We start from the raw sequence: 22,781 nt of genomic DNA, 5'->3' as shown, positions 1-22,781 counted from the left end.
GTATCTTCAATCAATCAATAAGCATTTATGAAGAAGCACCTATCTATTATGCCATGCTTCCTTTCAGTACTAATATGCATGTTTATTAATTTATTACAAGAAAGGGATGAGAGAAGAGGATAGATGGCTTATCCCAGGAATACTTAGTTCAAGTCCTCCTCAGACATATACTAGCTGAGTAACCTGGAACAAGTCACTTAACTTCTCAGTGTCCCTTTCAAGTCTCTAAGATTAAAAATTACAGAGAAATTGTCCATCTGCAGTAGTGGAAGTAGGTTTTTCACTGGGAGCTCCCCACACTAATCAAATCACAAATCCAGACATTTGGACCAAATGTTAATAATATTAATTCACTGATTTAACTAATAGTTATTGAACATTTATTCTATGTAAGCCATAATGGATGAGGAACATATCTAATCAATACTAAATCTGGAAGATAAAACTTTAAAAATTAAAAAAGAAATCCTGAAGCCAGAGAGGTTATGACCCACTTAGAGCCAGATTGAAATTATAGACTTCCATAAGGTCTCACAGAGAATGAGTGTTCAATAGTTATTATTTCTGATATTGGGTAACCTAGGTTTCATTCTGGCTCTGGGTAGGCCACTTAGCCTCTCTAAACTTTAGGGTTTTTTTTTAAAGTTTTATTGATGTATTTTATTTTTACATTACAGACATTTACAGATCCTCTCAATCTCTGAAAAGTCTCATAACAAAGTAAAATAATCAAATAAAACTAATTATACCATGACCTCAACAGAAAGTGCATAAAGCATTCCACATCTGTAGTACCTCCACCTCTCTACTTAAAAAAATGAGAATCCTCTTTTTCTCCTTTCTATCCCCAACCCCAGTGAGAAAAAAGAAAAACAAAACTTCTTGTAAGAAATATGCATAGTCAAGCAACAGAAATTTCTTCAATGGCTGCATATGAAAAATATGCATCTTATCCTTCACCCCAAATCAATCACTTCTCTATAATAGATAGCATGGTTCATCATCAATTTTCTGGAATCATGATGAATGGTCATTGTATTGATTTTTTAAAATTCAATTTTATTTTATTTTCAGTTCTGAATTCCTTCCTTCCCTCTACCCCTCTCCCACCCACTGAGAAGTCAAGAAAAACAAAACCTATTACACATATGTATAGTCAAACAAAACAAACTCCCTTTTTATCCATGTTCCACAAAAAAGAAAAGATGTTTCAGTCTCTGCTGTGAGTCCCTCAGCTCTCTATCTGGAGGTGGGTCCTTTGGAATTGTGACTGCTCATTTTATTTATCAGAGTTCCTACGTCTTCAAGTACATTCTTGGCAACAGACAGGACACTGTTGGTGGGGCTGTGAGTTGCACCAAACATTCCTAAAAACAATTTTGAATTATGCACAAAAAATTAGTAAATAGTAACCTCTGACTCAGCGATTGCTAGGCCTATATCCCAAAAAGATAAAAAGAGGAAAATGACCCATATGTATAAAAATATTTATAACATCCATTTTTGAGGTAAAAAGTAAGGGTTTATCTATCTATTGAGAATGGCTGAACAAATTGTAGTAGATAAATGTCATAGAACACTGATGTGCTATAAGAAATGAAGAAAAAGATGAGACATGCCTCAAAATTGATATGGAATGTCTTGTATGAACTGATGTAGAGTAAAGTAAGCAGAATTAAGAGAATGAATTATATATCAGTATTATAAAAATGAACACTTTTGTAAAATAAGAATAAAATGATCAACCATGATTCCAGAGGACTGATAACCTCCTGACAGAGAGAGAGAGAGAGAGAGAGAGAGAGAGAGAGAGAGAGAGAGAGAGAGAGAGAGAGAGAGAGGATGGACTAACATGCAGAATAAGAAATGCATTTTTGGGCATGACCACCATGCTTATGTGATAGATAAGCTTTCCTTCGTTCTTTTTTTCTTTGTTTATTTGTTTCTTCCTTTCTTTCCCCCTTCATTCTTTCCTTCCTTCCTTTCTTTTTCTTTCTTGTTTTCTCTTTATGCTTCTCTTGAATTCTATGTTTCTACGTCAAATTTTCTACTAAGCTTTGGTCTTTTCAACAGGAATGTTTAGAAGTTCTCTATTTCATTAAAGATCCATTTTCCTTCTGTAGGATCATGCTCAGTTTTGCTGGGTAGGTTATTATTGACCGTAAGCAATATATTTTATTTTCTGGAATGTAATATTACAAGCCTTTTGTTCCTTTATAGTGGTGACTGTGGGTGACCTGACTGTGACTCTGTGGTACTTGAGTTCTTTTTTTTTCTGTCTGTTTTTAGTATTTTTCCTTGACCTAGAAGCTTTGGAATTTGGTTATAATACTCCTGAAAGTTTTCATTTCAGAGTTTTAGGAGGTAACCACTAGATTCTTTCATTTTTTCACTTTTCCATTTGGTTCTAAGAGATCTGTGCAATTTTCTTTGATTTCTTGAAATATTATGTCCAGGCTACATTTTTGTTCATAACTCTCAGATAATAATAATAACAATAATATTAACAGAAATAATGATAGATATTTATATTGTGCTTACTATGTCCCTCACACTGTTAAATGCTTTATAATAATTATTATCTCATTTGATTCTTACAACTACCCTGGGAGGTGGGTACTAATAATATCTTCATATTATAGATGAGAAAACTGGGGCAGACAGAAGTTAATTGACATGCTCAGACCTAACAAGTGTCTGAAGCAGGATATGAACTCACTTCTCCCTGACCTGAAGTCTAACCACCATGTCACATAGATGTCTCTGTTAGGATTACAAAGGAAACTACATTAGAATACAATTATCATATATACATATATTTTAAAAATAAATTCACAGACAGACCCCACAGAAAATCCCTACTCTATGAGAAATGGTTACATAATTGTAGGAGTGGCTACAATGTATTATTGGTAGGTAAATGTAACAAATGAATTGTCTGCTATATATGACCTAAGTGTTTATTATGTAATGTACTTTTATTGCTATGTGGTGCTTGTTAGCTATTTATGGTAGTATTAATGCTATGTATGTATTATTTCTATATGTGATTGTATGTACCACATTTAATCTATGTATCTGAAGCTTTATGCAACTTTTGTGTGATACTCTCTCATGTTGGCTGTAGGCATTAATGTTAGCTTCATATAATTCTAGTGTGGATGCTATGTAGTGGGTGCCTGCATTTATATTTTGCTTTGTGGATAGGATAATTACCTGCAATTTTGTTGTTTGTTATGTAATGATGCTAATAACAGACATATACACAAATACATGTATTCTATGTGTTGGCAAGGGAGTGTATATATTTCCCTGGGAAGAGAATGTAATGACCTTACTCCAGCCCCTTCCTTTCTGTAACTACAGAGACAAAGAAGAAGCAGCAGAATTTGACCAATAATTCCAATAATTGCAAAGTGAGAAACAAGTCACAGGACACATCTGTGGCAGAAGGGTTCCATATTCAAGGTTGGGAAGAGACACCAGAGCAGTGCAGCCTGATGCTGACAGGTCTATAGTTCTTGGAGAACATTCCCACTTCCTTCAACCAGTCCCCCTGTATTATGGTCTTTAGTAATCTCACTAAATAATATCTAGATTATCAATGTCCTTCCTAAAACATGGCACCCAGAGAGAACAAAAAATTCAGAGTACAAGAATTTATATTTATTTGCATCATATGTTTACTATCTAATTCAATCTAATTTATTTCTGCCTTGTATTAGCTAGCCCTCCCAGCTTTGTGTAACCTGAAAATTTAATAAACATGCCTCCTATGCCTTTATCCAAGTTATGCATACAAATGTTAAACAGCACCAGTCCATGCACAGATCCTTGCATCCTTTTACTAGAGACCTTTTTATAAGTTGGCATTAGACCATTGATACCTACTTTGGGGGTTTGAAAATTTAATCCATTCTTTACCATTACCTAATCACCCAACTTTATTATTGTCTAGCCCATATTTTCCCATCATATCCCCAAACATAGAATGAAATATTTCTTCTTTAGTCCAGCTATCATGTCAAAAAAAAGAAAATTAATTTAGTCTATCACTAACTGCTCTTAATGAATCCATGCTGGTACTCAGCGATCTCTGCCTCACTTTCAAAATGTTTACAAATTACCCCTTCAATAATGTTTTTGAGAGAAGATATCTTCTAGACTAACATCTAGTCATCCTCTTATGGGGCCAGAACCAAGATGGCAGAGTAGAGAAAGTACTCAGCTGAGTTCTCTCCACATTCCCCTCCAAATAACTTTAAAATAACAACTCAAATGAAATTCTAGAATGGCAAAGCCAACAAAAGGTTAGAGTAAGACATTTTCCAGGCCAAGACAACATAGGGGGTCAGAAAGAGAGATCTGTGACATGGGGGCAGAGACTGGCCTGGAGCCCATGTAGATAGAAACACCAGTGGACTAGGTGGTAAAGACAGAAGCAGAAGCAACTTCAGGAACTCTCAAGCCAGAAATAGTAAGGGGACCTGGAAACTGGTCAGAAAGAGATTACAGGGTATCCCTGTGCTAGCCTTGGAAACAGAACCAGATACTATTTGGTGACTCCATTGCCTATACCCACTTCTGGGTCATTGTTTAAGGGCAGAGAGGAGCACCTTCAGTCAAGAGAGAGTAAGATCCTAGTGGTAGTTTCACTTATGGTTCCAAGGGATCAAGGACCCTGAATACAGTATCATTTCTGATCCCAAGGGAGGAGGGGCCCTAAGGAACATTATTGATTACAATCCCAAGTTATCAGGAGTCCTTCCTATGTTAGAACCAGAGTGAAGACCAAGAGAGCAGTGACCACACCTCTCCTTAGATCGCACCACCTCAGAATCACTTAAAATTTCCAAATCCCTACAACTAACTCTGAAAATAACTATGTAGAAAAGCCTGAAACTTAAGACAGAGCCCTTCCTTCTCCCTGCCCTCCCAACAGAGTCTAACATTAAGTTCCAAATCAAGAAATAGGGTGGAGAAATGAGCAAAAAATGAATAAAATGAACCTGATCATAATAAGCTACTATGGTGAGAGGGAAGATCAAGACACAAACTCAGAAGACAACCAAATCAAAACAACTATAAGCAAAGCCTCAAAGAAAAAATGCTAATTGGACACAAGCCCAGTGAGATTTTATGGAAGCTAAAAATTATTTTCAAAAGAGTGATGGAGGAAACATTAGGTAAAGAAACAAAAACAAAGGAAGAAAGTCATGAAAAGACAATTAACAGCTTGGTAAAAGAGACACAAAAAATACTGAAGAAAATAAGATCTTAAAAAATCAGAATTGTCCAAATGGAAAAAGAGGCACAAAAATTCACTGATGAAAATAACTCCTAGAATATCAAATGAATTAATAGGGAAAAAAAGCAAAGGGAGGTAGCCTAGCTGTACCAGATCTAAAATTATTATGAAGTAGCATTCACCAAAACTATTTGGTATTGGCTAAGAAGAGAGTGGTAGAGCTGTAGAATAGGTTAGGCACACAAGATAGAGTAGTAAATGACTATAGCAATCTACTGTTTGATAAATCCAGACTCCATCTTCTGGGATAAGCACTCACTACTTGAAAAAACTGCTGGGAAAACCAGAAAATAGTATGGCAGAAACTAGGCAGAGACCAACATTTTATACCATATACCAAAATAAGTGCAAAATGGGTACATGATTCAGGAATCAAGGGTGGTACCATAGGCAAATTAGAAGAGGAATAGTTTACCTGTCAGATCTATGGAGAGGAGAAGAATCTATGACCAAACAAGAGATAGAGAGCACTAAAAATACAAAATGGAACATTTTGATTACATTAAATTAAAAAGCTTTTGTACAAGCAAAAACCAATGCAACCAAGATTGGAAGGAAAGCAGAAAGCTGGGAAACAACTTTTACAGCCAGTCTTCCTGATAAAGGCCTCATTTCTCAAATATATAGAGGGAAAAATCAAATTTATAAGAACATAAGTAATTCCCCAATTGAGAAATGGTCAAAGGGCATGAACAGGCAGCTATCTATAATTATATAAAAAATGTTCTCAATCACTATTGATTAGAGAAATGCAAACTAAAACTACTCTGAGGTACCACCTCACACCTATCAGATTGGTTAATATGATGAAAAAAAGGAAAATTATAAATGTTGGAGAAGATGTGGGAAAATTGGAATATTAATGCATTGCTGGTGGAATTGTAAATTGATCCATCCTTTCTGGAGAAAATTTTGGAACTATGCTGAAAGGCCTATAAAACCGCACACTCTTTGACCCAGCAAATACACTAGGTCTATATCCCAAAGAGATCATAAAAAAGGCAAAAGGACCCACAAGAACAAAAATATATATAGCAGTTCTTTTTGTGGTAGCAAAGAATTGGAAATTGAGGGGATGTCCATCAATTGGGGAATGGCTAAACAAATTGGGATATATGAATGTAATGAAATATTGTTGTGCTGTAAGAAATGATGAGCAGGCAGATTTCAGAAAAACCTAGAAAGACTTACATGAACTGATGCTGGGTGAAGTGAGCAGAACCAGGAAAACATTGTACATAATAACAGAAACATTGTGTGATCAACTGTGAAAGACTTAGCTCTTCTCAGCAGTGCAATGATTCAAGACAATTCCAAAGGACTCATGATGGAAAATGCTCTCCACAGCCAGAAAAATAACTATGAAGTCTGAATACAGATCAAAGCATACTACTTTCACTTTTATTGGTTTTTGTTTCTTCTTTCTTGTGACATTCACCTTTTGTTCTGATTCTTCTTTCACTACATGACAAATATGGAAATATGTTTAACATGATTGTACTGCATAATCTATATCAGATTGCTCGCTTTCTTGGGAAGGGGGGAGGGAAGCGAGAAAGGAAAAAAAATTGGAATGAAAAAATCTTACAAAAATGAATGTTGAAAACTATCTTTACATGTAATTGGAAAAAATAAAATAAGATACTATTAAGGAAAAAAAGCTCCTTAAAAAGCAGAATTAGCCAAATGGAAAAGAAGGTACAAAAGCTCCCTGAAGAAAATGATTCCTTAATATTTATAATTGGGAAAGGAGAAAACTAAAGAAAAAACTGGGAAGAGAGTTTGGAACTCAAAATTTTAAAAAATATGGTTAAAATGTTTTATATTTTTTTGGAAATATTTAATGAAATAAATAAAAGTAATTAAAATGTATTTTAGAATTTTTGCCAAGAATCAAAATCAAGCTTGCTAACCTTTGGTTTTCAGACTTTACTGTTCTCCCTTTCTTCCCTTCTTTAGTTCTACAACATGCCTCCTGATCTCCAATATCTTTTCAAGATCACCAGCAGTGAATTAATAATCCCATTCTGTAGGGGTTTTTTTGAAAGGTTTCCCCCAATGCCCTGGTTTATAGTTTGTCTGAATCTTGTGCTTTGAATTAATTGAGGGTTACCTGAGAGCTCTGTACTCTTACTATCTTCCCAGTAATCTGTGGTTTCAAATCCCCATTAACCATTGTCATTCTAGCCTTTTACAATCTAAAGATCATTCTCCTTGGAAGAGAAAGCAGAAGCAAAATGAATAAGAATTCACAAGAAGGATTCAGGTTGTACAAAGGAGCTGAGACAATCTGTTGTATGTACAGTCCTGCAGTTCTTATGCTTGGTGACAAAAGGTCACTTCTGCTTTCTAGCTTCCTCTAAATTACCATCAACAGCACAGCTCCCTTTGTGTTGGAGTTAACATTACCTTTGAAGGAAATAGCCTTCTATAATAAGGGGTAGACAGCTGTTACTTGTCACCATTTTAACTTTATTTTCTATCATATTGCATTCCCACCCAACCCCAACACACACACACACACACACACACACACACACACAGAGCCTAATAATAATGTTGTTTCTCCATTGTTTTCTATATTGTTCTATCTCATAATGAATAGCAACCCCTTTCAGGAACCCTGAGATAGAAATGGAGGGAGAAAAGTATCAAAGAAGCATTTCTCAAACTAAATTTGGCCACTGAATACATTCAGGGCTTGGAGTATATTGATGGAATCCATAATGTTGGACCATGGTGTCTGCAGACATAGTCTTTTTTTTTTCTTTCCAGAAAATTTGTTACACATAAATATTTTTGGTAGGCAAATGATTTCACATTTAATATGTCTTACTGCAGTATTAAGCTTTAATAAAATCAGAAGTATAATGACTATAAGCTTATAATAACAATGTTTAAAAGGTAAATTATTCACGTTCTTAAAATGTTGATAAGTTTCTTGTGAAATGGCAACCTACCTATTGTCTTGTGCTATACTATATTCTAGTTGATTTTCACATTTTGTAAAAACTTTCATCAGCTGCTGCTCGGTGATTGAAAGGATTGTTTTTGTAATCCCAGCTTTAAGATCATACAAAGCAGTGTTAATGTGAGTACACAAGAAAAAGTCTAATGGAGATAGATCATGCAACTGAGGTGACCAAGTAAGAGGACCTCTTCTACTAAGGGTCTGAGAATATGTCATTGTAAAGAATTATTTGAGGTTTTTATGCCTTGGTGCGCCAGTGGGTGGACCACCATGGGGTTTGCGGAGCCCCAGGCCAGTGCGCACTGAGGCATAAAAACCTCATATAACAATTCTTTACATCATCCAGAAACTGTCACACATTCAACACTTAACGACAGGGTACACCATCTTATTAAAATTAATAGAAACATTTATAATTCATAATTTACAAAACTAAGTGTCAAAATGTAAATAATTAAACTTTGAAATTATGAGGGGCAGGGTTGATAAGTTTGTAGCATTTATACCTCTGATGTTGATAAAGCTTAAAACTGACTTACTTTTGGGATATCTTGTATTTCAGAAGGAAAAATATCCATAACATGAATGGGATGTTTCCTCATGGGAGCCCTAATCACACTGATATAATGATAGGACTCCCAGGAACAGTTTGAGAAGCACTCTATTAAGGGTTAAAGAAGATTAAGATAAAACAATAAACTGAAAAATAGATAATCATGCTATTGAGGTTGGTGGGAATATTGGAAAGGTACTTGCAGCGTAGGATTCAGTTCATGAATTCAATTTTCAGGGCACAGTAAATTCGAGGCATAATCATAACACCCAAGTGGAGGTGTCTTAGATACAAATAAATGGAGGCGCAGAATTGTTAAGAAGAGGACACATTTTGGAAAATGCACTGTATTCCTCACCTCTGACTCCTAACTTCCTGGGCTTCCTTTAAAATTCAGCTCAAATCCCACCTCCAGCAGGAGGCCTTTCTCAGGCCCCTTCTTCAAGTCCTTTCCCTCTGAGATAACTTTCCATTTATCTTATTTGCATATTGTCTCCCTCATTAGAGCTTGGGTTCCTTCAGACCCGAGCACTGTTCTTGCCTCTCTGGACATCCCTGGCACTTAGCACAATGCTGAGCAGGGAGGTCACTCTACAATGCTTGTAGATTTGACTTATTTGCAATAAGATCTAAAAAAAAAACACCAGGGTTCTTGTTCCACCTCTACCACTCACTAACTATGCAATCTTCAGTATCCTAAAAGGGTGAAATGATTTGAGAGGATTGGACCAACTGGTCTCTAAGATCTCTTTTGCCTCAAAAATTGTACAATGCTATAGAATCAAAGGATTTTCTAATTTAATGACCATCATAAGATAACTCTCCCAAAAGAGGAGTTTCTCCAGTAAGATGATATAGGATACATGAGTTAGTAAGTTAGGGGGAGGGGGAGTAAAAAAAATAATGTAGAGTAAGAAAGCCACCCTTAAAACTTATAGTATAGAGGGAAGGTAAAGTGTAATTTAGAGGAAATGACAGTTGGACATCTTGAACTGGATGTCCCTTAGACATCTTAAATTCAACATGTCCAAAACTGAACTCAACATCTTTCCAGTCAACTCTCTTCTCTTCTTACCTTCTCTATTACTATTTAAGGTACCACCATCCTCCCAGTCACCCAGGCTCACAATCTAAATGTCATCCTTGACCTTTCATTCTTTCATCTCCCATATCTAACCTGTTCCTAAGGCCTTTCATTTTTGCCTTCTTAACATCTCTTCCTACCTCTGACACTGCCTGCCACCACTCAGTGCAAGCCCTCATTCCCTCAAGCCTGGAGACTTGCAATAATTTGCTGATTTGTCTCTGTATTACAAACCCCTCCCCATGCCAGTCCATCCTCCACTCAGCTATCAAGGTCACCATCCTAAAGCACAGGTTCAGACCTGTTCATGATCAGTCATGTTTTCACCCCCTGCCATTAACCATCACTCAGTTAACGCATGTGGCTCCCTATTACCTCCAGGATCAAATATAAAATCCTCAAAAAATCATAAAAATCCTTCATAACATTCCCCTCCCACCTTTCTTGTCTTCTTATGCTCCCATACTCTGTGATCTAGTAAAAAATGGATTCTTTTCCAGTTCTCACACAAGACACTCCATCTCCTGACTCTAGGCATTTTCTCTGGCTGTCTCCCGTGACTAGAATGTTCTGCCCTACTCATCTCTGCCTCCTGGCTTCCCTTGGCTACCTTCAAAGCTAAAAGCCTACCTTCGACAGGAAACCTTTCCTGAGTCTCCTCAATGCCAGTGCCTTCCTTCTGTTGAATATTTCCAATTTGTCTTGTATATAGCTTGTTTATACATAGTTGTTTGCATGTTGTCTTCCTCATGAGACTGTGAGTTCCCTAAAAACAGGGGACTGTCTTTTATTTTTGCTTGTATTCCCAGTGTTTAGCAGAGGTGCCTAGCACATAGTAGGCACTTAATAAATGACTACTGAATGGGCTGCTACATGGAAGATCTGGAAGAAACCTCAAAAAGTCTTTTAATTGCTCCCCTTGACTCTGGGGAGAACCACAACTAAATTATCAGAGAGCAGACATGCACCTGTTTAATCTGGAGTCATTTGCACATCAGTGTGTCCAGGTTGCCAGCTAGATACTTGAATTTTTTTTCTGTCCTTGGTAACTTGACATCAATGACAAGCTTGCGATTCCATTGTGAATACAAAGGGAGGTATCACAGAAAGAAGGAGAAGCAAATAAAATACAAGATTTATATTATATCAGTAAAATATAATAATTTAAAATATGAAATTATGATAATATAATTTGGGCCAATGGAATACCAATTTGAGATTAGTATAAATCTAGAGTCCCTTTCTTCTCCAAAGTTCTCTTTGTTTAACATCTGGACCAGGAGAAGCCTCCTTGAGTTTTCACAAAACAATTCAAAACTCCCAAATCCAAATGAAATATAAGTTAGGAAGTTCCTTTAATAAAACATTCTCTGGTTAACCTTATCTTCCAGCTCTAGGTATGAAGGAAGAATGATTATAATTTTAAACAATCAGATAAATAAGTTCAAAATATTCAAGTATCCAATTGTGATCCCACTATGTTTCCTCTAATGAATGACTCATGCTGATATAAAGCAGTAAGGTTTACAGAAAGTGGACAACAATAACAACCGATGTTTATAATGTGCTTTGCTGATCTTTACCTATTCCATCTCATTTGAGGGGCAGGGTTGATAAGTTTGTAGCATTTATATCTCTGAGGTTGATAAAGCTTAAAACTGACTTACTTTTGGGATATTTTGTATTTCAGAATGAAAAATATCCATAACATTAATGGGATGTTTCCTCCCGACAAAACTCTGAGGGAGGTGCCTCAGGTATTATCCTGATTTTACAGATGAGGAAAGTGAGGCAGTCAGAAGGGAAGTGACTTGACCATGATCCCATAGCTACTAAGTATACAGGAAAGGATTGGGACCTCAATATTCCCAATTCCAAATAAAAGTTCAGCACTCTATCCACTATGCCACACTGTACAAGTGACATCATTACTTTTACTTTAAAGATGAGCAAACAGCTGCAAGCAGGTTGAGTGACGTGCTTCTGGTCATGCTGATTCTCAGTATCAGATCCAGATCAAAGAAGGAAGAGTCAAATCCCCAAGTTTCTGGGCTAATAGCAAGTTTCAAGGAGCATTAAAGCTTAATGTTATTCCCTCCATCAAAAGACAAGTGGGTATGTATGGAGGAGTGGGAGAGAGTAAACCATACCTCATGGAGTCGTGAGGATCAAATGAAACAATATACAAGGTGTGCCAAAAGTCTTGGTGCAATTTTAAGCTAGCTATAAATATGACAATTAATAATACTGTTGATAATATTAATAATAATTAAAGAGTATTAATAATATTAAGATAGCTTAAATCTGAACTGACTTTTGGGACACACTGTAGATGGAAGTTCTTTGTAAACTTCAGTGTACTTAACAAGCAGATGCACTAACTGATTTGCAATTAGTACCAGAAGATTTTATTCTTTATCTATAGAGGACCAAGTGTTGAATATCACAAATCCATACGTAGAATTATGAGCAATAAGCAATTTGAGGGTGAACATGGAGGCCTGAGACAAGTCACTTAACCTTTCAATGGCCTTAAACAAAGATCTCAAAAACTATAAGTTGCAGAAAAGATGCTGCTCTGCATTGGCCAAGGGAGCTTCCTCGCTGGGGTTTCCCTATTTCACTAAAATCATAGATCTGGTCAAAAGCAAACAGAAACCAGTCAGTTGAAATCTAACTTGGAGTTAGAAAATTCTACTCTTATATTTTCAACATTTGTGAAATTTGTTTCCTCATCTATAAAACTGGGTTATAATACTGGTGTTATCTACCCCAAGAGGTGTTATGTGGAAAGTACACTATATCAGTTAAAGCTATTATAAAATTTTATTATAAGCCCCCTCCTTTTACAAAATAATAAACTGAGGCACAATTAAGTCAAATGAATTGCCTGAGGTCACAGAGCATACAAGTGACAAAAGCAGGAGGAGAAACCAGTTCTTTTGAAATTCTATGACCAACTTTAAATATATTTTATGCTTTTCTTTTCATACTTCTAGCCCATAAGCTTCAACTAATTAAGTCTCACACTGCCACTGTGAGGTAGATGGAGTAATAGCTAGGAAACATAAGAGTTTGTTCTCTCTCCTCATTAGTTTTTGAGGCTACTAGTAATGCATCCTCCCTGGTGAGTATAAGAGGGAAGAAGCACTCTTTGTTCCCTCTTCAAGATTCCCTGATACTGGCAGCCTCTGGGAGGGGAACATTCTTGGTCTCACTTCAAGGTGAGAGAAAGAAATTATTTTTTAGCATGAAGGTACATGCAAAAATGATTTGAATGTCTTTTAGATGCAGGAGTGGCGTTATGTAGGGAATAAAAAGGTATTGTATTGTACCATATTCCTGCACTCTGGGTGTGTGTGTGTGTGAAACAGACAGACAGACATAGAGACAGAGACAGAGACAGACAGAAACAAAGAAGGAGGAGGAGGAAGAGGAAGAGAAAAGCAGGAGGAAGGGGCAGCTTGGTGGCAGCTAGGTGGCACAGTGGACAGAGCACTGGCCCTGGAGTCAGGAGGAACTGAGTTCAAATCTGCCCTCAGATACTTGACACTTACTAGCTGTGTGACCCTGGGCAAAGACACTTAACCCCAATTGCCTTGTAAAACAAACAAAAAATAAAATAAAAGCAGGTAGAGAAGGACAAATGGTTCTTTCATAGAATCATAAACCTAGAAGATCCTCTGAGATCACATGGGCTAACCCCTATCCAAATCATGTATCATATTTATAACATAACCAACAAGTACAATGCCTATCCCATTCTCTCTCTCCCCAGCCACGCCCATTGTTTGCTGGACTGGTGGATCCCCATGTTGGTCATATCAGCCCAGGTTCGAGCTGACCCACTAATAGGGAAGAGGCTACTTCTAAATGGAACTTTCTCTTTATTGGCTTTCTCTCAGCTTGCACTAATTTCATCCCCCCCCCCACACACACACCATTTCCCCCCTTCACTAACAGTACCTTCAAAATACAGCTGCCAAAATCATCATATTTGCCAGGCTATCTGACCTTGTCACTTTCTCCCCTGCTAGTGGGTCCCTGGGGCAATTCTCTTCAAAATCAGCATATTCAACCTGGGAGTCACAGACCTCTGTCAATTCCCTAGCACCCATAGCACATCCTTCATTGTTCTTCTCCCTGCCAGCCCCCAGAGCCCCTGTCAGAACTGCCACCCAGTCGTGGGAGGAAGTTGCAGGCAGTAGGCAGCTGTCTAATTGTCTTAGGTGACAAGGAAGTCAAATAGGGTTGGAAACCCTGTGTGAAATAATGACTTTATAGAAAAGTAATGATGTGGTGGTACCTTTTGTCTTTTGAGACAAGGTTGCCTCTTTGACTCTGCTTGCTTAGCTAGTTAGTATTATGCTTAGCCAATGAGGTTCCAGTCAGCCTGGATACCTAACTGTTCCCCTTTCTCATCCTGCCCTCACTTATCTTTGCGCATTTGCACAAAGCCTAGAGATGATTCCCCATCCTTTCTGCCTGCTAAAATTTTCCTTCTTTATGATCAAGTTCAGATGCTCCTTCCTTCAGGAACCATTCCCTGATGCTCCTCAAATCCACCTAAAAGTGATCTTAATCCTTTTCTTTGACTTCTATTTACTTACCACATTATAACTTGCACTATAGTCATTTGTGCACAAGGTTCCCCTCTCTTCCATCTCTCCTACAAGGTGAGCTACTTTAGGTGTGTAATTGTACAATTTTTCTCCTTTCTATCTATCCCTAACACTCAGCATAGGGCACTGAGCAGTCACTTAATCAAATTTTATTGCCCAGGACATCTACATGCTCTTAATATGACTTTTCACTCTTGCCTCCATCTTCACAATCCCAGGCCTTTAGCCTCTTGCTCTTCTTCAGATTTCTACTCAAGGCTTGGTTTTTCCAGACTGACTTAACCAGTTATTATAAGTAAACAATAATTAATTCTATTGAATTATGCTGATTACATTCATTATCAATCACATTTCAATAGTGCTTTATGGTTATAAAGGGTATAATATTATCCCTGCATGAGATGATTAACTCCATCTGCCTCTGATCATTCAGAAAAATTTCATCAAGGATTGAGGACTCATGACACCTGGTGGTGATCGGAGGCTGGCCTAATCTTTGAATCCTATACTGTATCCCCAAAGTAATGATGGAGTAAGGAACTCTTCCTGCAGCTGCTGCCACACCTTCTATAAAGACTCCTGGATGCTGATTGGGCAGCAGAGGGAAGCAGTTCCCAGTTGCATGGGCTTCATAGCACAGGTTATTGTGATCCCAGTTTTAAATCTGGTCCCTATAGTATGTTCTGTGCCCATTTTGGCCCTGAGACACATAGGCATGGTGATGGAATATCCATGTTTACTACCCTTTTCTCTGAGGTGCCTCTTCTCCCAGTAAAGCTACTCAATCATCAAGGGTACAGGAGAGGTGATATTCAGGCTTCCTAATTTGGGGACCAGGACAATAAGGAGAAAAGTAGGGTAATAACATACATATATATACAAATGCAAACTCATGCTCATGCTCAATTACTAGCATGAAACACAGACCTACCATCACAGGAAAACACACATGCTACTAATGACAGGTGGAAGAATGCATGATGAAAAGAGTATTCCATTTACAAAGTTTTATCTTACAATAACATGAGTATTAAGGGGTGGCAAATACTCTCAAAGCTAATGGTCATTAAAGAACACATTATGGGGCAGCTAAATGGTGCAGTGGATAGAGCACTGGCCCTGGAGTCAGGAGTACCTGAGTTCAAATCCGGCCTCAGACACTTAACATTTACTGGCTGTGTGACCCTGGGCAAGTCACTTAACCCCAATTGCCTCACAAAAAACAAAACAAAACAAAAAAAGAACACATTATTATTTAATTTTCCACTAGGTGACAGCAGAGTCCACAGTATAATTTTCATAATTTTCATCCATTGATAAATAATAGTCATCCACTAAAATCCCATTTCAATGCTTTATTGTGGTGAAGAAGTAGTCTTGGCTTCTTAAAGACTATGCTGGAGAATATAAGTTATGGTGAACACTACCATTATGGAAAACTTCCAATAGGATCTCAGTGATATATTTCTGTTACCCTGGGACCAGTCTAAGTTTTGAGAGGTCTATAATTAGATTGGCCAGAAGGTTATGATTTTGTCCAGCGCTGATGATTCTCATGAACTGTACAAAAATCATAGATTGTTACTAGGTTTAGGAGCAGGGAGTACAATTATAGTGAGCATTTGAAGGCACCTTAAATATCCCCATTCAACTGTTTTATTTTATTTTAATTTGTTTTGTTTTTGCAGGGCATTGAGGGTTAAGTGACCTGCCCAAGGTCACAGTAGTAAGTGTCAAGTGTCTGAGGCCGGATTTGAACTCAGGTCCTCCTGAATCCAGGGTCGGTGCTTTATCCACTGTGCCACCTACTGTTTTATTTTATATATGAATAATAAGGCCCAGAGCAGTGAAATGACTTGTCCAATGGCAAAAAAGTAGCAAGTGAAATTTGAACTCAGGTCCTCTGACTCCAAATTCAGACACTATAACATGCTAACAAAGCCACAGAATGAAAATATTCAAGTACGGACACACAATAGTCCTTGCAGAGCTCAAAAATATCATATCCTATCAATATGGAATCTGGGATATCCAAAACGATGACTGTTATCAAGATTCCTACTCTCTATTGAAAAAAGAAAACAGCTTTAAAACAGAAGAGTGATGCTACTAGTTCTTTGGGTATGGGGAGCTATTAATTTGATTTAATAGATATTATGGACAACCGTCAATTCTAGCCTCCTCTTGAGTCCTTCTCTGATTTCTTCTTATCAGATGGAGGTGGCCATAGGCTTTGAAAACTATGCCAGAAGAGGGCAGAGTTTTGGAAGGCCTGTGAAGCTTGAAATCTTCAAGTATGAGCCCATTGATGGACTTTATCTCTATGCAAGAGAACCAACATCACATAGTGTTATAAAGACTCATTGGCACTGGTTTTGTTTATTTTTGCATGTCACCAGATAAAAGAATCAGTTAAAGATTGGATCAGATAATCTCTCAAATCCCTTCAGTCTGTCAAAATTCCATGATCACAGATATTCTACTTTAGTAGTTAGAGCAGTAGAAAATCAATTCACAGAAGGTTAATTCCTCTAGGAAAGGAGTATGCAGGGGCAGCTAGGTGGAGCAGTGCATAGAGCACTGGCCCTGGATGCAGGAGGACTTGAGTTCAAATCCGATCTCAGACACTTAACACTTAGTAGCTGTGTGACCCTGGGCAAGTCACTTAACCCCGTTTGCCTCACAAAAAAGGAGTATGCAGTGCTAGCATTAATAAGAAGAGAAAAGAATAGTAGAAACAAGGAAAACCCAGTCAATCTTAACAGCTGTGGTTTTGGGGAAATGTAAAGTATGCTTTAGTACAGGTGATGGTTGAAGGTAGTTTCACAGAAGAATGTTGTGTGGGAAATCTAGAAGGAACCTCAAGAGTTTATCTAACTTGGCCCCTTGCCAGAGTACAAATCATCTGCAACCACTTGTTCCTTTTGGGGTGACCTGTATATCTAGATATATGTGGGGGGGGTTATAGCTTTGTGCTTGAATCTCTTCTTCCCATCTCACTCCCCACTCTGCCCTACCAAACTTGTTACACCATCAAGAATGGAATTAAAGGAACACATCTATTTGGGGATCTACTCAGGGGCTATGGTCTAAACCAAGGAGAGAGCCCTCTCACAAATGATATCCTGGCTCATTTGAAGAACTAAAGCACAAAGTCTTAATATAGCCCCAGTATCAACCTGGGAGGTTCAATACAGAGGTGCTGATGGTGCCAGTACATTGTTCAAAGAAGAATAAATAAAACAGTTGTCTTGGAATGCAACTTCCAAGGCATCTTAAAACTGCATCTTAATAAGTGTGAGCTTAATAGGCATGGCCTCTTGATGAAAGATTGTTCAGCAAGGTCCAAGGTCAATTGATTTGGCATTTCAAGAAACTTCCCTGAAACAAATTGCTTTGGAAAAGTCTTAACTACAGATCGATGGAGTTTTGAAAAAGAAATCTTACTATATTCCATTGTAGAGAACTTTAAAAAACTTTCATGGCATTTTCACATACACTATCTCATTTGGCATTAACAGCAACCCTTTGAGGTAAACGGGGCAGGAATTATGATCTCTATTTGACATATGAGCAAACTGAGATATCTAAAGATGAAATGGCTTGCCTAACATTACTTGTAGAGTCAGTGAGAGCCACTTGCTAATAACTCCAAAGATCTCTAGGGAAATGATCTGTTGGAAAGGAGTGGGAAAAGGATCTGATACATTATCCCTGTCAGAAATAGGACAAGTTTTTTTTTTCCCCACAGTGGACAGCCAGCGTATCTCAATGATACCTTAAAAGTATTAGCTATAGGACAGTCTACAGGGATTGTCATTAAAATCCAGAATTTCTCCTAAGGCCCACCTGCAAACAATCATTTGCCCTTTTACTGGGGCCTAGTAAGAGCCCATACCAAAAGAAGAACAAAAATGACAATTTCATAAAATTGTAAAATTAAATACATTTATTATACTAGTGCTTCATGTGGATTGACTGGGAAAGAATGGCTTATAAATCTATGAACTAATTATTAAAACATCAATTCTCATTTGTAAGACTGTCTTAGAATGGGAAAGGGAAAAATAAGCAGGCATTGTGCAAAGCACTTTACAAATATGATCTTATTCTAGCCTCACACCAAAATGACAAGTTAGGTGCTGTTATTATCCCATTTCATAGTTGAAGAAAATGTGGCAAATAGAGATTAAGTGATTTGCCCAGCGTCATATAACTTGTAAGTGTCTGAGGCCGGATTTGAACTCAGGAAGATGAGTCTTCCTGAATCCAGGCCTAGCTCGCTATCCACTGTACCACCTAGCTGCCTCTAGTCCAGGTAATAGGGACTTGAATTGTTTTTTCTTACAATGGGGAATTCCTAAGTGAGGAAACTCCATCTACCCATGCAGATCAATGGCTTCTTTGCAACATATAGTCTTAGAAAGTTGAGAGGTTAAGTGATTTGCCCAAGGCCACACAGCCAATTTGTGTCAGAGAGAAGACTTAAACATACCACTTCCTAGCTTTGCAACTAGCTCTCTGTCCACTACACCACAATTCCTCTCGTATATGGTATTCAAATGGTGTCACTGAGGTCCTTATTGGTTAAAATGAAATTTGGGAAAATCATTTCTGAATTTAGGCTAGAACTAAAGTTCCAAATATACTACAGTACCCCAAGGGACCTATCATTTCATCAATGTTCAGTTCAAGATCTCTCTAGGGGATCCTGTCCAACCTGTATGATTCTTTTTTTTGGGGGGGGAGGGAGGCAATTGGGATTAAGTGACTTGCCCGGGGCAACACAACTAGTAATTGTTAAATGTCTGAGGCTGAATTTGAACTCAGGTCCTCCTGACTCCAGGGCCAGTGCTCTATCCACTGCACCCAGTTGCCTCCTAGTTTGTACAATTCTTTTTTTTGGTGGGACAACGAGGGTTAAGTGACTTGCCCAGTATCACATAGCTAGTAAGTGTCAAGGGTCTGAGGCCAGATTTGAACTCAGGTTCTCCTGAATCCAGGGCCTATGCTGTATCCACTGCACCACCTATCTTCCCCCTTAGGTTGTACAATTCTAATCCAGGTTCTTACATCCTGGGAAGCATTTGGTGGCTGCTGGTGACCTTGCCCTGCATCTTTTGACATTTGTGGATACCAATGTAGTATGTGAGCTTCCCATTGGCTATCCTTCATTCTCTATGAGTAATGATCTCTTTTTTTCAGTTATATACCCTATGATGACCTTTTTTACATTATTTCTCCTTTTTAAGCCATTTGTAGTATATTTCAGCCTGTTTGTGCTCCTTGTGTGCCTCTCTATCCCTCTATGGGTGACTCAGCCTTCATTTTTGAGATAGAAGTACACCATTACTTACAGTCATATGAGATCACTGAAATATGCCTTTATTAAAGAGGGTCTTTTTTTTCCAAGGAGAAGCTTGAGATCATTTTTAAAAACCATGCAATTTACCAATGACAATCCAGCCTTTTTCTCTCTTAGGATTTGGTTCTGAGCCCAGTTCATGGTCATTTTGCAATGTCTGTAAAATAGATAGATAGATAGATAGAGAGAGAGAGAGAGAGAGAGAGAGAGAGAGAGAGAGAGAGAGGATAGATTGATAGATAGATGTATGCATACAGACATACATACATGCACATACATACATACATACAGGATGCAAATACAAGCAAACAAAATATTCCCTGCCCTGATGGAACTTATATATTCTAATAGGCAAAGAAAACATATAGGGGGATATTATTGTGCAAGTGATAAGAAGGAAATGTGGTATGGAGACCTGGTCCCCAGTAAGATAAGATTCATCTAATAGAGCTAGGGGACTCAGGATCAGAGGCTAAGGTTGTGATGGGAGGGAAATGATGATGATGATGTGATGGCCAGAGAACAAACGGCATGGTGACAAGAGAGCAGGAAGTGACCAGCAAACCTGGTCATGACTGACTAGCTCTAGTGGTCTATCTGATCAAAATGCTTGATTGACTTTCCCCTCCCCAAGTGGATATCTAAGTCAGATAAGCAAAGGAAGAAAAAATTCTCTTTATCGTTTTAATAAAAGCTTTCCTCTTTGTAGAATGGGAATGGGAGAGTGAGATCAGGTGTGAATGGGGATTTTGATTAGGAAGAATTAGGAAGGGCTGATTTGTGAATGTGGAAGTACTTCAGGAGAGTTCAAAGGTGTTAGTAGGAGACTGTGGAAAGGAAGAAGATAGCATGACTTTATGGAGCACTAGGGTGAAGGGAACATGCAGAAAGGAAAGGGGAGAATAAGAAAAGACAAATTTCATTTCTCCTGTAATCGTTTGAGAGCTTTTTTGTTGTTGTTGTTTTTTTGCAGGCAATGGGGGTTAAGTGACTTGCCCAGGGTCACACAGCTAGTAAGTGTCAAGTGTCTGAGGCCGGATTGGAACTCAGGTACTCCTGAATTCAGGGCTGGTGCTTTAACCACTTCGCCATCTAGCTGCCCCCAAGAGCTTTTTAATGACTTCTAGTGTCATTGAAAATAATCTCAGGCTGGGGGACAAGTGGACACCTATCAGGCCCAGACTGACATCAAGAATGGTTTGACCAATTCACAACTTCACCAATAACGTACCTCTCTTCCTACTGCCACTTCAACATTGTCATCTTTGCCAGTTGGCATAGCACGAAGGATGTGATTTCCTTGAGGACTGATTCCCAGAAATTTTGATTCCCTGAAATTTTGGATTACCAACGTATGTTTAGAGAAAACTTTGGCCTCTGGTTTTCTAGGGATACTATCACAAAAACTGAATGTATTATAGACCTGGATTTAGGGGCAGGAAGGCCAGTGGTATCTGAATTTGCATAGAACTAGGCTTCAAAGTATTCTGGGAAAAACCTTTCAACTTCTAGGCTATACTCTTCAGTGTGGCTATATAACTCATTGAGTCTTTAAATATATTGGTGGTGCTATTAGGTGTTCTGGACTATCAATGGAACCTACAATCCAGAATTTTGACATTGTCTTTGCAGAAAATCTTTGCTAACATTTTTATGTTATCCAAAGATGTTACATATTATAATGGCCACCAAAAAAAACCCCCCAAACCAAAAAGACATTTGGGGCAGCTAGGTGGAGCAGTAGATAGAGCACCAGCCCTGGAGTCAGGAGTACCTGAGTTCAAATCCGGCCTCAGACACTTAACACTTACTAGCTATATGACCCTGGGCAAGTCACTTAACCCCAATTACCTCACTAAAACAAAACAAAAAAGCAAAACAAAACAAAAAACATTATAATGGCCAAAAGTCCGAGTGATCCTAAATCAAATATTTGTAAAAGAGTAAATGAGTAAATGGTTTGGAAGGAGATAAAGTTTTTATTCATGGCCTATCAATTACCTTAAAAGCCATAATTATGTCCCAAGAGGTCATGTTTGGCTAAAGGGTGATAATCTCCAGAAATCTATAGATTCCAAGTACTATGGACCTATTCCGTATGGACAAATCAGAGGATGTATTTTCTTTAGCCTCTGAATGATTTTGGATTTCTTCATAACAGGCCCAATGGCCAGAGATTTTCCTTTTTTTTTTTTTTTTTGGCCACAGATTTTCTGATGAATAGTTGGCATTTAGCCAACCAAATCATTTCATTATCACATCATGTTCCTCAAGAAACATTTATCTAAATCATTGAAATCATATGTTTATAAATAAAACATTTATATTGAATTTTATTTTCAAATAGGAGCAACGCAGAAGGAAGTCTAATCTATTACTGAAGTTTTACACACATACACACTCTCTCCTCTACCTTCTCTGCCTCTCTCCTCCTCTCTTCTCACCTCACCTCCTTTCTTATCTCCCCTCCCCAGCCACAGCCATCTTCCCCCCCCATTCCCAACCCCACACTGAAAGTAAAAATGTGTAGAGTCAAAAGAAGAAAAGATTAAAACCATCCTGGTATTTTGTGTGGCCTCAATAGCTGGATATTTGGATCAAAAACTTAGTTCTTTTACTTTTCAGTTGGACTTTATGTGTTCTATAGAACCAGCCAAAGAAATTCTGTTCTTTCTTCTCAATTATGCTTTGGTTTGGCTACACTAGCCATGAAGGTGATGACTATTTTTAATTATGGGTCAAATATGGTTACAACAGAAACTTCCCCTAATAAAGATTGCCAAGTACTAGGTTCGGCCCACTTACTCAACAAAAAGAACAAAAGAATTTCAGCAATTCTTTGGGATTCTCCAAAATGAGATTTGACCTGTGTTACACA

General features: G+C 37.9%; 1 pseudogene; it reads left to right on the top strand.

Annotated features, from left to right (window-relative positions):
• Positions 1–22,191, top strand: part of LOC122747865 — a 77,865-nt pseudogene extending 55,674 nt beyond the window's left edge.
• The last annotated feature ends 590 nt before the right edge of the window (positions 22,192–22,781 follow it).

This window comes from Dromiciops gliroides, chromosome 3 (assembly GCF_019393635.1).
Source record: "Dromiciops gliroides isolate mDroGli1 chromosome 3, mDroGli1.pri, whole genome shotgun sequence".
Taxonomy (NCBI): domain Eukaryota; kingdom Metazoa; phylum Chordata; class Mammalia; order Microbiotheria; family Microbiotheriidae; genus Dromiciops; species Dromiciops gliroides.
This window is presented reverse-complemented; position numbering and strand designations above follow the sequence as displayed.